Source organism: Halictus rubicundus, unplaced genomic scaffold (assembly GCF_050948215.1).
Source record: "Halictus rubicundus isolate RS-2024b unplaced genomic scaffold, iyHalRubi1_principal scaffold0019, whole genome shotgun sequence".
NCBI lineage: Eukaryota > Metazoa > Arthropoda > Insecta > Hymenoptera > Halictidae > Halictus > Halictus rubicundus.
This window is the reverse complement of record NW_027488560.1, coordinates 1,768,711-1,785,596: the sequence shown is the minus strand read 5'-3', so window position 1 is coordinate 1,785,596 and position 16,886 is coordinate 1,768,711.

The following is a 16,886-nucleotide window of genomic DNA, read 5'->3' as shown; positions in this document are numbered from 1 at the left end:
ATCCTCTATCCCATTATATCCTCAATCCTATTCAATTCTCTATCCTACCCTCTATCCTATCCTATCCTCTAACCTATCCTATCCTCTATCCTATCCTATCCTCTATCCTATCCTATCCTCTATCCTATCCTATCCTATCCTATCCTCTATCCCATTATATCCTCAATCCTATTCAATTCTCTATCCTACCCTCTATCCTATCCTATCCTCTATCGTATCGTATCCTCTATCCTATCCAATCCTCTATCCTATCATCTATCCTATCCTATCCTCAATCCTATCCTATCCTCTATCCTATTCAATCCTCTATCCTATCCTATCCTCTGTCCTATCCCATCCTCTATCCTATCCTATCCTCTATCGTATCGTATCCTCTTTCCCATCCAATTCTCTATTCTACCCTCTATCCTATCCTATCCTCTATCGTATCCTATCCTCTATCCTATCCAATCCTCTATCCTATCATCTATCCTATCCTATCCTCAATCCTATCCTATCCTCTATCCTATTCTATTCTCTATACTATCCTATCCTCTATCCTATCCTATCCTCTATCCTGTCCTATCCTCTAACCTATTATATTCTCTATATTATCTTATCCTCTATACTATCCTGTACTCTATCCTATCCTATCCTCTATCCTATCCTCTCCTCTATCCTATCCTATCCTCTGTCCTATCCTATCCTCTGTCCTATCCTATCCTCTATCCTATTCTATTCTCTATACTATCCTATCCTCTATCCTATCCCATCCTCTATCCTATCCTATCCTCTATCCTATCCTATCCTCTATCCTGTCCTATCCTCAATCCTATCTTATTCTCTATATTATCTTATCCTCTATACTATCCTGTACTCTATTCTATCCTATCCTCAATCCTATCCTATCCTCTATCCTAGCTTATCATATCCTCTATCCTATCCTATCCTCTATCCTATCCTATCCTATCCTATCCTCTATCCCATAATATCCTCAATCCTATCCAATCCTCTATACTATCCTCTATCCTATCCTATCCTCTATCCTATCCTATCCTCTATCCTATCCTATCCTCAATCCTATCCTATCCTCTATCCTAGCTTATCATATCCTCTATCCTATCCTATCCTCTATCCTATCCTATCATCTATCCTATCCTATCCTCTATCCTATCCTATCCTCTATCCTATCATATCCTCTATCCTATCCAATCCCCTATCCTATCGTCTATCCTATCCTATCCTCTATCCTATCCTATCCTCTATCCTATCCTATCCTCTATCCTATCCTATCCTGTATCGTATCGCATCCTCTATGCCATCCAATTTTCTATCCTACCCTCTATGCTATCCTATCCTCTATCATATCGTATCCTCTATCCCATCCAATCTTCTATCCTATCATCTATCCTATCCTATCCTCAATCCTATCCTATCCTCTATCCTATCCTATCCTCTATCCTGTCCTATCCTCTATCCTAGCTTATCATATCCTCTATCCTATCCTATCCTCTATCCTATCCTATCATCTATCCTATCCTATCCTCTATCGTATCGTATCCTCTATCCTATCCAAACCTCTATCCTATCATCTATCCTATCCTATCCTCTATCCTATCCTATTCTCTGTCCTATCCTATCCTCTATCCTATCCTATCCTCTATCCTATCCTATCCTCTATCCTATCATATCCTCTATCCTATCCAATCCCCTATCCTATCGTCTATCCTATCCTATCCTCTATCCTATCCTATCCTCTATCCTATCCTATCCTCTATCCTATCCTATCCTCTATCCTATCCTATCCTCTATCCTATCCTATCCTCTGTCCTATCCCATCCACTATCCTATCCTATCCTCTATCGTATCGTATCCTCTATCCCATCCAATTCTCTATCCTATCATCTATCCTATCCTATCCTCAATCCTGTCCTATCCTCTATCCTAGCCTATCATATCCTATATCCTATCCTATCCTCAATCCTATCCTATCCTCTATCCTAGCCTATCATATCCTATATCCTATCCTATCCTCCATCCTATCCTCTATCCTATCCTATCCTCTATCCTATCCTATCCTCTATCCTGTCCTATCCTCTATCCTATCCTATTCTCTATATTATCTTATCCTCTATACTATCCTGTACTCTATTCTATCCTATCCTCTATCTTATCCTATCCTCAATCCTATCCTATCCTCCATCGTATAATATCCTCTATCCTGTCGTCTATCCTATCCTATCCTCTATCCTATCCGATCCTCAATCCTATCCTATCCTCTATCCTATCCTATCCTCTATCCTATCCAATTCTCTATCTTACCCTCTATCCTAGCCTATCCTCTATCCCATCATCTATCCTACCCTATCCTCTATCTTATCCAATCCTCTACCCTATCCTATCCTCTATCCTATCCTATCCTCTATCATATCCTATCCTCTGTCCTATCCTATCCTCTATTCTATCCTATCCTCTATCTTATCCTATCCTCTACCCTATCCTATCCTCTATCCTATACTATCCTCTATAATATCGTATCCTCCATCCTATAGTATCATATATCCTATCCTATCCTATCCTCTATCCTATCATATCCTCTATCCTATCCTATCCTCTATCCTATCCTATCCTATCCTCTATCCCATAATATCCTCAATCCTATCCAATCCTCTATCCTATCCTCTATCCTATCCTATCCTCTATCCTATCCTATCCTCAATCCTATCCTATCCTCTATCCTAGCTTATCATATCCTCTATCCTATCCTATCCTCTATCCTATCCTATCATCTATCCTATCCTATCCTCTATCCTGTCCTATCCTCTATCCTATCCTATTCTCTATATTATCTTATCCTCTATACTATCCTGTACTCTATCCTATCCTATCCTCCATCCTGTCCTATTCTCTATCCTATCCTATTCTCTATATTATCTTATCCTCTATACTATCCTGTACTCTATCCTATCCTATCCTCTATCCTATCCTATTCTCTATATTATCTTATCCTCTATACTATCCTGTACTCTATTCTATCCTATCCTCTATCTTATCCTATCCTCAATCCTATCCTATCCTCCATCGTATAATATCCTCTATCCTATCGTCTATCCTATCCTATCCTCTATCCTATCCGATCCTCAATCCTATCCTATCCTCTATCCTATCCTATCCTCTATCCTATCCAATTCTCTATCTTACCCTCTATCCTAGCCTATCCTCTATCGTATGGTATCCTCTATCCTATCCAATCCTCTATCCCATCATCTATCCTACCCTATCCTCTATCTTATCCAATCCTCTACCCTATCCTATCCTCTATCCTATCCTATCCTCTATCCTATCCTATCCTCTGTCCTATCCTATCCTCTATCCTATCCTATCCTCTATCCTATGATATCCTCTATCCTATCCAATCCCTTATCCTATCGTCTATCCTATCCTATCCTCTATAATATCGTATCCTCCATCCTATAATATCATATATCCTATTCTATCCTCTATCCTATAATACCCTCTATCCTATAATATCCTCAACCCTGTTCAATTCTCTATCCTACCCTCTATCCTATCCTATCCTCTATCGTATCGTATCCTCTATCCTATCCAATCCTCTATCCTATCATCTATCCTATCCTATCCTCAATCCTATCCTATTCTATCCTCTATCCTATCCTATCCTCTATTATATCCTATCCTCTATCATATCCTATCCTCTATCATATCCTATACTCAATCCTATCCTATCCTCCATCCTATTCTATCCTCTATCCTATCCTATCCTCTGTCCTATCCCATCCTCTATCCTATCCTATCCTCTATCGTATCTTATCCTCTATCCCATCCAATTCTCTATCCTACCCTCTATCCTATCTTATCCTCTATCGTATCGTATCCTCTATCCTATCCAATCCTCTATCCTATCATCTATCCTATTCTATCCTATATCCTATCCTATCCTCTATCCTATCCTATCCTCTATCCTATCCTATCCTCTATCCTGTCCTATCCTCTATCCTATCCTATTCTCTATGTTATCTTATCCTCTATACTATCCTGTGCTCTATTCTATCCTATCCTCTATCTTATCCTATCATCTACCCTATCCTATCCTCTATCCTATCCTATCCTATCCTATCCTCTATCCTATCCTATCCTATCCTATCCTCTATCCTATAATATCCTCAATCCAATTCAATTCTCTATCCTACCCTCTATCCTATCCTATCCTCTATCGTATCGTATCCTCTATCCTATCATCTATCCTATCCTATCCTCAATCCTATCCTATTCTATCCTCTATCCTATCCTATCCTCTATTATATCCTATCCTCTACCATATCCTATCCTCTATCCTATCCTATCCTATCCTATCCTCTATCCCATAATATCCTCAATCCTATTCAATTCTCTATCCTACCCTCTATCCTATCCTATCCTCTATCGTATCGTATCCTCTATCCTATCCAATCCTCTATCCTATCATCTATCCTATCCTATCCTCAATCCTATCCTATTCTATCCTCTATCCTATCCTATCCTCTATTATATCCTATCCTCTATCCTATTCTATCCTCTATCCTATCCTATCCTCTGTCCTATCCCATCCTCTATCCTATCCTATCCTCTATCGTATCTTATCCTCTATCCCATCCAATTCTCTATCCTACCCTCTATGCTATCTTATCCTCTATCGTATCGTATCCTCTATCCTATCCAATCCTCTATCCTATCCTATCCTCTATCCTGTCCTATCCTCTATCCTGTCCTATCCTCTATCCTATCCTATTCTCTATATTATCTTATCCTCTATACTATCCTGTGCTCTATTCTATCCTATCCTCTATCTTCTCCTATCATCTACCCTATCCTATCATCTATCCTATCCTATCCTATCCTATCCTCTATCCTATAATATCCTCAATCCTATTCAATTCTCTATCCTACCCTCTATCCTATCCTATCCTCTATCGTATCGTATCCTCTACCCTATCCAATCCTCTATCCTATCATCTATCCTATCCTATCCTCAATCCTATCCTATCCTCTATCCTATCCTATCCTCTATCATGTCCTATCATCTATCCTATCCTATTCTCTATATTATCTTATCCTCTATACTATCCTGTACTCTATTCTATCCTATCCTCTACCCTATCCTATCCTCTATCTTATCCTATCCTCTACCCTTATCCTATCCTCTATAATATCGTATCCGCCATCCAATAATATCATATATCCTATCCTATCCTCTATCCTATCCTATCCTATCCTCTATCCTAACCTATCCCCTATCCTATCCTATCCTCTATCCTATCCTATCCTCTATCGTATCCTATCCTCTATCCTATCCAATCCTCTATCCCATCATCTATCCTACCCTATCCTCTATCTTATCCAATCCTCTACCCTATCCTATCCTCTATCCTATCCTATCCTCTATCATATCCTATCCTCTATACTATCCTGTACTCTATTCTATCCTATCCTCTATCTTATCCTATCCTCTACCCTATCCTATCCTCTATCTTATCCTATTCTCTACCCTATATTATCCTCTATAATATCGTATCCTCCATCCTATAATATCATATATCCTATCTTATCCTCTATCCTATCCTATCCTATCCTATCCTCTATCCCATATTATCCTCAATCCTATTCAATTCTCTATCCTACCCTCTATCCTATCCTATCCTCTATCGTATCGTATCCTCTATCCTATCCAATCCTCTATCCTATCATCTATCCTATCCTATCCTCAATCCTATCCTATCCTCTATCCTATTCTATCCTCTATCCTATCCTATCCTCTGTCCTATCCCATCCTCTATCCTATCCTATCCTCTATCGTATCCTCTATCCTTATCCAATTCTCTATCCTACCCTCTATCCTATCTTATCCTCTATCGTATCGTATCCTCTATCCTATCCAATCCTCTATCCTATCATCTATCCTATCCTATCCTCTATCCTATCCTATCCTCTATCCTATCCTATCCTCTATCCTGTCCTATCCTCTATCCTATCCTATTCTCTATATTATCTTATCCTCTATACTATCCTGTACTCTATTCTATCCTATCCTCAATCCTATCCTATCCTCTATCCTAGCTTATCATATCCTCTATCCTATCCTATCCTCTATCCTTTCCTATCCTATCCTATCCTCTATCCCATAATATCCTCAATCCTATCCAATCCTCTATCCTATCCTCTATCCTATCCTATCCTCTATCCTATCCTATCCTCTATCCTATCCTATCCTCAATCCTATCCTATCCTCTATCCTAGCTTATCATATCCTCTATCCTATCCTATCCTCTATCCTATCCTATCACCTATCCTATCCTATCCTCTATCCTATCCTATCCTCTATCCTATCATATCCTCTATCCTATCCAATCCCCTATCCTATCGTCTATCCTATCCTATCCTCTATCCTATCCTATCCTCTATCCTATCCTATCCTCTATCCTATCCTATCCTCTATCCTATCCTATCCTCTATCCTATCCTATCCTCTATCCTATCCTATCCTCTATCCTATCCTATCCTCTATCCTATCCTATCCTGTATCGTATCGCATCCTCTGTGCCATCCAATTCTCTATCCTACCCTCTATGCTATCCTATCCTCTATCGTATCGTATCCTCTATCCCATCCAATCCTCTATCCTATCATCTATCCTATCCTATCCTCAATCCTATCCTATCCTCTATCCTATTCTATTCTCTATACTATCCTATCCTCTATCCTATCCTATCCTCTATCGTATTCTATTCTCTATCCTATCCTAAACTCTACCCTATCCTATCCTCCATCCTATCCTATCCTATCCTCTATCCTATCCTATCCTCTATCCTGTCCTATCCTCTATCCTGTCCTATCCTCTATCCTGTCCTATCCTCTATCCTAGCTTATCATATCCTCTATCCTATCCTATCCTCTATCCTATCCTATCATCTATCCTATCCTATCCTCTATCGTATCGTATCCTCTATCCTATCCAAACCTCTATCCTATCATCTATCCCATCCTATCCTCAATCCTATCCTATCCTCTGTCCTATCCTATCCTCTATCCTATCCTATCCTCTATCCTTTCCTATCCTCTATCCTATCATATCCTCTATCCTATCCAATCCCCTATCCTATCGTCTATCCTATCCTATCCTCTATCCTATCCTATGCTCTAACCTATCCTATCCTCTATCCTATCCTATCCTCTATCCTATCCTATCCTCTATCCTATCCTATCCTCTATCCTATCCTATCCTCTATCCTATCCTATCCTCTATCCTATCCTATCCTCTATCCTATCCTATCCTGTATCGTATCGTATCCTCTATGCCATCCAATTCTCTATCCTACCCTCTATGCTATCCTATCCTCTATCGTATCGTATCCTCTATCCCATCCAATCCTCTATCCTATCATCTATCCTATCCTATCCTCAATCCTATCCTATCCTCTATCCTATTCTATTCTCTATACTATCCTATCCTCTATCCTATCCTATCCTCTATCGTATTCTATTCTCTATCCTATCCTATACTCTATCCTATCCTATCCTCCATCCTATCCTATCCTATCCTCTATCCTATCCTATCCTCTATCCTGTCCTATCCTCTATCCTGTCCTATCCTCTATCCTAGCTTATCATATCCTCTATCCTATCCTATCCTCTATCCTATCCTATCATCTATCCTATCCTATCCTCTATCGTATCGTATCCTCTATCCTATCCAAACCTCTATCCTATCATCTATCCTATCCTATCCTCAATCCTATCCTATCCTCTATCCTATTCTATTCTCTATACTATCCTATCCTCTATCCTATCCTATCCTCTATCCTATCCTATCCTCCATCCTATCCTCCATCCTATCCTATCCTCTATCCTATCCTATCCTCTATTATATCCTATCCTCTACCATATCCTATCCTCTATCCTATCCTATCCTATCCTATCCTCTATCCCATAATATCCTCAATCCTATTCAATTCTCTATCCTACCCTCTATCCTATCCTATCCTCTATCGTATCGTATCCTCTATCCTATCCAATCCTCTATTATATCCTATCCTCTACCATATCCTATCCTCTATCCTATCCTATCCTATCCTATCCTCTATCCCATAATATCCTCAATCCTATTCAATTCTCTATCCTACCCTCTATCCTATCCTATCCTCTATCGTATCGTATCCTCTATCCTATCCAATCCTCTATCCTATCATCTATCCTATCCTATCCTCAATCCTATCCTATTCTATCCTCTATCCTATCCTATCCTCTATTATATCCTATCCTCTATCCTATCCTATCCTCTATCCTATCCTATCCTCAATCCTATCCTATCCTCTATCCTATTCTATCCTCTATCCTATCCTATCCTCTGTCCTATCCCATCCTCTATCCTATCCTATCCTCTATCGTATCTGATCCTCTATCCCATCCAATTCTCTATCCTACCCTCTATCCTATCTTATCCTCTATCGTATCGTATCCTCTATCCTATCCAATCCTCTATCCTATCATCTATCCTATTCTATCCTATATCCTATCCTATCCTCTATCCTATCCTATCCTCTATCCTGTCCTATCCTCTATCCTATCCTATTCTCTATATTATCTTATCCTCTATACTATCCTGTACTCTATTCTATCCTATCCTCAATCCTATCCTATCCTCTATCCTAGCTTATCATATCCTCTATCCTATCCTATCCTCTATCCTTTCCTATCCTATCCTATCCTCTATCCCATAATATCCTCAATCCTATCCAATCCTCTATCCTATCCTCTATCCTATCCTATCCTCTATCCTATCCTATCCTCTATCCTATCCTATCCTCAATCCTATCCTATCCTCTATCCTAGCTTATCATATCCTCTATCCTATCCTATCCTCTATCCTATCCTATCACCTATCCTATCCTATCCTCTATCCTATCCTATCCTCTATCCTATCATATCCTCTATCCTATCCAATCCCCTATCCTATCGTCTATCCTATCCTATCCTCTATCCTATCCTATCCTCTATCCTATCCTATCCTCTATCCTATCCTATCCTCTATCCTATCCTATCCTCTATCCTATCCTATCCTCTATCCTATCCTATCCTCTATCCTATCCTATCCTGTATCGTATCGCATCCTCTGTGCCATCCAATTCTCTATCCTACCCTCTATGCTATCCTATCCTCTATCGTATCGTATCCTCTATCCCATCCAATCCTCTATCCTATCATCTATCCTATCCTATCCTCAATCCTATCCTATCCTCTATCCTATTCTATTCTCTATACTATCCTATCCTCTATCCTATCCTATCCTCTATCGTATTCTATTCTCTATCCTATCCTAAACTCTACCCTATCCTATCCTCCATCCTATCCTATCCTATCCTCTATCCTATCCTATCCTCTATCCTGTCCTATCCTCTATCCTGTCCTATCCTCTATCCTGTCCTATCCTCTATCCTAGCTTATCATATCCTCTATCCTATCCTATCCTCTATCCTATCCTATCATCTATCCTATCCTATCCTCTATCGTATCGTATCCTCTATCCTATCCAAACCTCTATCCTATCATCTATCCCATCCTATCCTCAATCCTATCCTATCCTCTGTCCTATCCTATCCTCTATCCTATCCTATCCTCTATCCTTTCCTATCCTCTATCCTATCATATCCTCTATCCTATCCAATCCCCTATCCTATCGTCTATCCTATCCTATCCTCTATCCTATCCTATGCTCTAACCTATCCTATCCTCTATCCTATCCTATCCTCTATCCTATCCTATCCTCTATCCTATCCTATCCTCTATCCTATCCTATCCTCTATCCTATCCTATCCTCTATCCTATCCTATCCTCTATCCTATCCTATCCTGTATCGTATCGTATCCTCTATGCCATCCAATTCTCTATCCTACCCTCTATGCTATCCTATCCTCTATCGTATCGTATCCTCTATCCCATCCAATCCTCTATCCTATCATCTATCCTATCCTATCCTCAATCCTATCCTATCCTCTATCCTATTCTATTCTCTATACTATCCTATCCTCTATCCTATCCTATCCTCTATCGTATTCTATTCTCTATCCTATCCTATACTCTATCCTATCCTATCCTCCATCCTATCCTATCCTATCCTCTATCCTATCCTATCCTCTATCCTGTCCTATCCTCTATCCTGTCCTATCCTCTATCCTAGCTTATCATATCCTCTATCCTATCCTATCCTCTATCCTATCCTATCATCTATCCTATCCTATCCTCTATCGTATCGTATCCTCTATCCTATCCAAACCTCTATCCTATCATCTATCCTATCCTATCCTCAATCCTATCCTATCCTCTATCCTATTCTATTCTCTATACTATCCTATCCTCTATCCTATCCTATCCTCTATCCTATCCTATCCTCCATCCTATCCTCCATCCTATCCTATCCTCTATCCTATCCTATCCTCTATTATATCCTATCCTCTACCATATCCTATCCTCTATCCTATCCTATCCTATCCTATCCTCTATCCCATAATATCCTCAATCCTATTCAATTCTCTATCCTACCCTCTATCCTATCCTATCCTCTATCGTATCGTATCCTCTATCCTATCCAATCCTCTATTATATCCTATCCTCTACCATATCCTATCCTCTATCCTATCCTATCCTATCCTATCCTCTATCCCATAATATCCTCAATCCTATTCAATTCTCTATCCTACCCTCTATCCTATCCTATCCTCTATCGTATCGTATCCTCTATCCTATCCAATCCTCTATCCTATCATCTATCCTATCCTATCCTCAATCCTATCCTATTCTATCCTCTATCCTATCCTATCCTCTATTATATCCTATCCTCTATCCTATCCTATCCTCTATCCTATCCTATCCTCAATCCTATCCTATCCTCTATCCTATTCTATCCTCTATCCTATCCTATCCTCTGTCCTATCCCATCCTCTATCCTATCCTATCCTCTATCGTATCTGATCCTCTATCCCATCCAATTCTCTATCCTACCCTCTATCCTATCTTATCCTCTATCGTATCGTATCCTCTATCCTATCCAATCCTCTATCCTATCATCTATCCTATTCTATCCTATATCCTATCCTATCCTCTATCCTATCCTATCCTCTATCCTGTCCTATCCTCTATCCTATCCTATTCTCTATATTATCTTATCCTCTATACTATCCTGTGCTCTATTCTATCCTATCCTCTATCTTATCCTATCATCTAGCCTATCCTATCCTCTATCCTATCCTATCCTCTATCCTATCCTATCCTATCCTATCCTCTATCCTATAATATCCTCAATCCAATTCAATTCTCTATCCTACCCTCTATCCTATCCTATCCTCTATCGTATCGTATCCTCTATCCTATCCAATCCTCTATCCTATCATCTATCCTATCCTATCCTCAATCCTATCCTATTCTATCCTCTATCCTATCCTATCCTCTATTATATCCTATCCTCTACCATATCCTATCCTCTATCCTATCGTATCCTATCCTATCCTCTATCCCATAATATCCTCAATCCTATTCAATTCTCTATCCTACCCTCTATCCTATCCTATCCTCTATCGTATCGTATCCTCTATCCTATCCAATCCTCTATCCTGTCATCTATCCTATCCTATCCTCAATCCTATCCTATTCTATCCTCTATCCTATCCTATCCTCTATTATATCCTATCCTCTATCCTATCCTATCCTCTATCCTATCCTATCCTCAATCCTATCCTATCCTCTATCCTATTCTATCCTCTATCCTATCCTATCCTCTGTCCTATCCCATCCTCTATCCTATCCTATCCTCTATCGTATCTTATCCTCTATCCCATTAAATTCTCTATCCTACCCTCTATGCTATCTTATCCTCTATCGTATCGTATCCTCTATCCTATCCAATCCTCTATCCTATCCTATCCTCTATCCTGTCCTATCCTCTATCCTGTCCTATCCTCTATCCTATCCTATTCTCTATATTATCTTATCCACTACACTATCCTGTGCTCTATTCTATCCTATCCTCTATCTTCTCCTATCATCTACCCTATCCTATCATCTATCCTATCCTATCCTATCCTATCCTCTATCCTATAATATCCTCAATCCAATTCAATTCTCTATCCTACCCTCTATCCTATCCTATCCTCTATCGTATCGTATCCTCTATCCTATCCAATCCTCTATCCTATCATCTATCCTATCCTATCCTCAATCCTATCCTATTCTATCCTCTATCCTATCCTATCCTCTATTATATCCTATCCTCTACCATATCCTATCCTCTATCCTATCCTAACCTATCCTATCCTCTATCCCATAATATCCTCAATCCCATCCAATCCTCTATCCTATCATCTATCCTATCCTATCCTCTATCGTATCGTATCCTCTATCCTATCCAATCCTCTATCCTATCATCTATCCTATCCTATCCTCAATCCTATCCTATTCTATCCTCTATCCTATCCTATACTCTATCCTATCCTATCCTCCATCCTATCCTATCCTATCCTCTATCCTATCCTATCCTCTATCCTGTCCTATCCTCTATCCTATCCTATTCTCTATATTATCTTATCCTCTATACTATCCTGTACTCTATCCTATCCTATCGTCTATCCTATCCTGTCCTCTATCCTATCCTATCCTCTGTCCTATCCTATCCTCTGTCCTGTCCTATCCTCTATCCTATCATATCCTCTATCCTATCCAATCCCCCATCCTATCGTCTATCCTATCCTATCCTTCATCCCATAATATCATATACCCTATCCTATCCTCTATCGTATCGTATCCTCTATCCTATCCAATCCTCTATCCTATCATCTATCCTATCCTATCCTCAATCCTATCCTATTCTATCCTCTATCCTATCCTATACTCTATCCTATCCTATCCTCCATCCTATCCTATCCTATCCTCTATCCTATCCTATCCTCTATCCTGTCCTATCCTCTATCCTATCCTATTCTCTATATTATCTTATCCTCTATACTATCCTGTACTCTATCCTATCCTATCGTCTATCCTATCCTGTCCTCTATCCTATCCTATCCTCTGTCCTATCCTATCCTCTATCCTATCCTATCCTCTATCATGTCCTATCATCTATCCTATCCTATTCTCTATATTATCTTATCCTCTATACTATCCTGTACTCTATTCTATCCTATCCTCTACCCTATCCTATCCTCTATCTTATCCTATCCTCTACCCTTATCCTATCCTCTATAATATCGTATCCGCCATCCAATAATATCATATATCCTATCCTATCCTCTATCCTATCCTATCCTATCCTCTATCCTATCCTATCCCCTATCCTATCCTATCCTCTATCCTATCCTATCCTCTATCGTATCCTATCCTCTATCCTATCCAATCCTCTATCCTATCATCTATCCTATCCTATCCTCAATCCTATCCTATCCTCTATCCTATTCTATTCTCTATACTATCCTATCCTCTATCCTATCCTATCCTCTATCCTGTCCTATCCTCTAACCTATTATATTCTCTATATTATTTTATCCTCTATACTATCCTGTACTCTATCCTATCCTATCCTCTATCCTATCCTCTCCACTATCCTATCCTATCCTCTGTCCTATCCTATCCTCTGTCCTATCCTATCCTCTATCCTATTCTATTCTCTATACTATCCTATCCTCTATCCTATCCCATCCTCTATCCTATCCTATCCTCTATCATGTCCTATCATCTATCCTATCCTATTCTCTATATTATCTTATCCTCTATACTATCCTGTACTCTATTCTATCCTATCCTCTATCTTATCCTATCCTCTATACTATCCTGTACTCTATTCTATCCTATCCTCTATCTTATCCTATCCTCTACCCTATCCTATCCTCTATCTTATCCTATTCTCTACCCTATATTATCCTCTATAATATCGTATCCTCCATCCTATAATATCATATATCCTATCTTATCCTCTATCCTATCCTATCCTATCCTATCCTCTATCCCATATTATCCTCAATCCTATTCAATTCTCTATCCTACCCTCTATCCTATCCTATCCTCTATCGTATCGTATCCTCTATCCTATCCAATCCTCTATCCTATCATCTATCCTATCCTATCCTCAATCCTATCCTATTCTATCCTCTATCCTATCCTATCCTCTATTATATCCTATCCTCTATCCTATCCTATCCTCTATCCTATCCTATCCTCAATCCTATCCTATCCTCTATCCTATTCTATCCTCTATCCTATCCTATCCTCTGTCCTATCCCATCCTCTATCCTATCCTATCCTCTATCGTATCTTATCCTCTATCCCATCCAATTCTCTATCCTACCCTCTATCCTATCTTATCCTCTATCGTATCGTATCCTCTATCCTATCCAATCCTCTATCCTATCATCTATCCTATTCTATCCTATATCCTATCCTATCCTCTATCCTATCCTATCCTCTATCCTGTCCTATCCTCTATCCTATCCTATTCTCTATATTATCTTATCCTCTATACTATCCTGTGCTCTATTCTATCCTATCCTCTATCTTATCCTATCATCTAGCCTATCCTATCCTCTATCCTATCCTATCCTCTATCCTATCCTATCCTATCCTATCCTCTATCCTATAATATCCTCAATCCAATTCAATTCTCTATCCTACCCTCTATCCTATCCTATCCTCTATCGTATCGTATCCTCTATCCTATCCAATCCTCTATCCTATCATCTATCCTATCCTATCCTCAATCCTATCCTATTCTATCCTCTATCCTATCCTATCCTCTATTATATCCTATCCTCTACCATATCCTATCCTCTATCCTATCCTATCCTATCCTATCCTCTATCCCATAATATCCTCAATCCTATTCAATTCTCTATCCTACCCTCTATCCTATCCTATCCTCTATCGTATCGTATCCTCTATCCTATCCAATCCTCTATCCTGTCATCTATCCTATCCTATCCTCAATCCTATCCTATTCTATCCTCTATCCTATCCTATCCTCTATTATATCCTATCCTCTATCCTATCCTATCCTCTATCCTATCCTATCCTCAATCCTATCCTATCCTCTATCCTATTCTATCCTCTATCCTATCCTATCCTCTGTCCTATCCCATCCTCTATCCTATCCTATCCTCTATCGTATCTTATCCTCTATCCCATTAAATTCTCTATCCTACCCTCTATGCTATCTTATCCTCTATCGTATCGTATCCTCTATCCTATCCAATCCTCTATCCTATCCTATCCTCTATCCTGTCCTATCCTCTATCCTGTCCTATCCTCTATCCTATAATATTCTCTATATTATCTTATCCACTACACTATCCTGTGCTCTATTCTATCCTATCCTCTATCTTCTCCTATCATCTACCCTATCCTATCATCTATCCTATCCTATCCTATCCTATCCTCTATCCTATAATATCCTCAATCCAATTCAATTCTCTATCCTACCCTCTATCCTATCCTATCCTCTATCGTATCGTATCCTCTACTCTATCCAATCCTCTATCCTATCATCTATCCTATCCTATCCTCAATCCTATCCTATTCTATCCTCTATCCTATCCTATACTCTATCCTATCCTATCCTCCATCCTATCCTATCCTATCCTCTATCCTATCCTATCCTCTATCCTGTCCTATCCTCTATCCTATCCTATTCTCTATATTATCTTATCCTCTATACTATCCTGTACTCTATCCTATCCTATCGTCTATCCTATCCCGTCCTCTATCCTATCCTATCCTCTGTCCTATCCTATCCTCTGTCCTGTCCTATCCTCTATCCTATCATATCCTCTATCCTATCCAATCCCCCATCCTATCGTCTATCCTATCCTATCCTTCATCCCATAATATCATATACCCTATCCTATCCTCTATCGTATCGTATCCTCTATCCTATCCAATCCTCTATCCTATCATCTATCCTATCCTATCCTCAATCCTATCCTATTCTATCCTCTATCCTATCCTATACTCTATCCTATCCTATCCTCCATCCTATCCTATCCTATCCTCTATCCTATCCTATCCTCTATCCTGTCCTATCCTCTATCCTATCCTATTCTCTATATTATCTTATCCTCTATACTATCCTGTACTCTATCCTATCCTATCGTCTATCCTATCCTGTCCTCTATCCTATCCTATCCTCTGTCCTATCCTATCCTCTGTCCTGTCCTATCCTCTATCCTATCATATCCTCTATCCTATCCAATCCCCCATCCTATCGTCTATCCTATCCTATCCTTCATCCCATAATATCATATACCCTATCCTATCCTCTATCGTATCGTATCCTCTATCCTATCCAATTCTCTATCCTACCGTCTATCCTAGCATATCCTCTATCGTATGGTATCCTCTGTCCTATCCTATCCTCTATCCTATCCTATCCTCTATCCTATCCTATCCTCTATCCTATCATATCCTCTATCCTATCCAATCCCCTATCCTATCGTCTATCCTATCCTATCCTCTATAATATCCTATACTCTATCCTATCCTATCCTCTATCCTATCCTATCCTCTATCGTATCGTATCCTCTATGCCATCCAATTCTCTATTCTACCCTCTATCCTATCCGATCCTCTATCATATCGTATCCTCTATCCCATCCAATCCTCTATCCTATCATCTATCCTATCCTATCCTCAATCCTATCCTATCCTCTATCCTATTCTATCCTCTATACTATCCTATCCTCTATCCTATCCTATCCTCTATCGTATTCTATTCTCTATCCTATCCTATCATCTATCCTATCCTATCCTCAATCCTATCCTATCCTCTATCTTATCCTATCCTCTACCCTATCCTATCCTCTATAATATCGTATCCTCCAT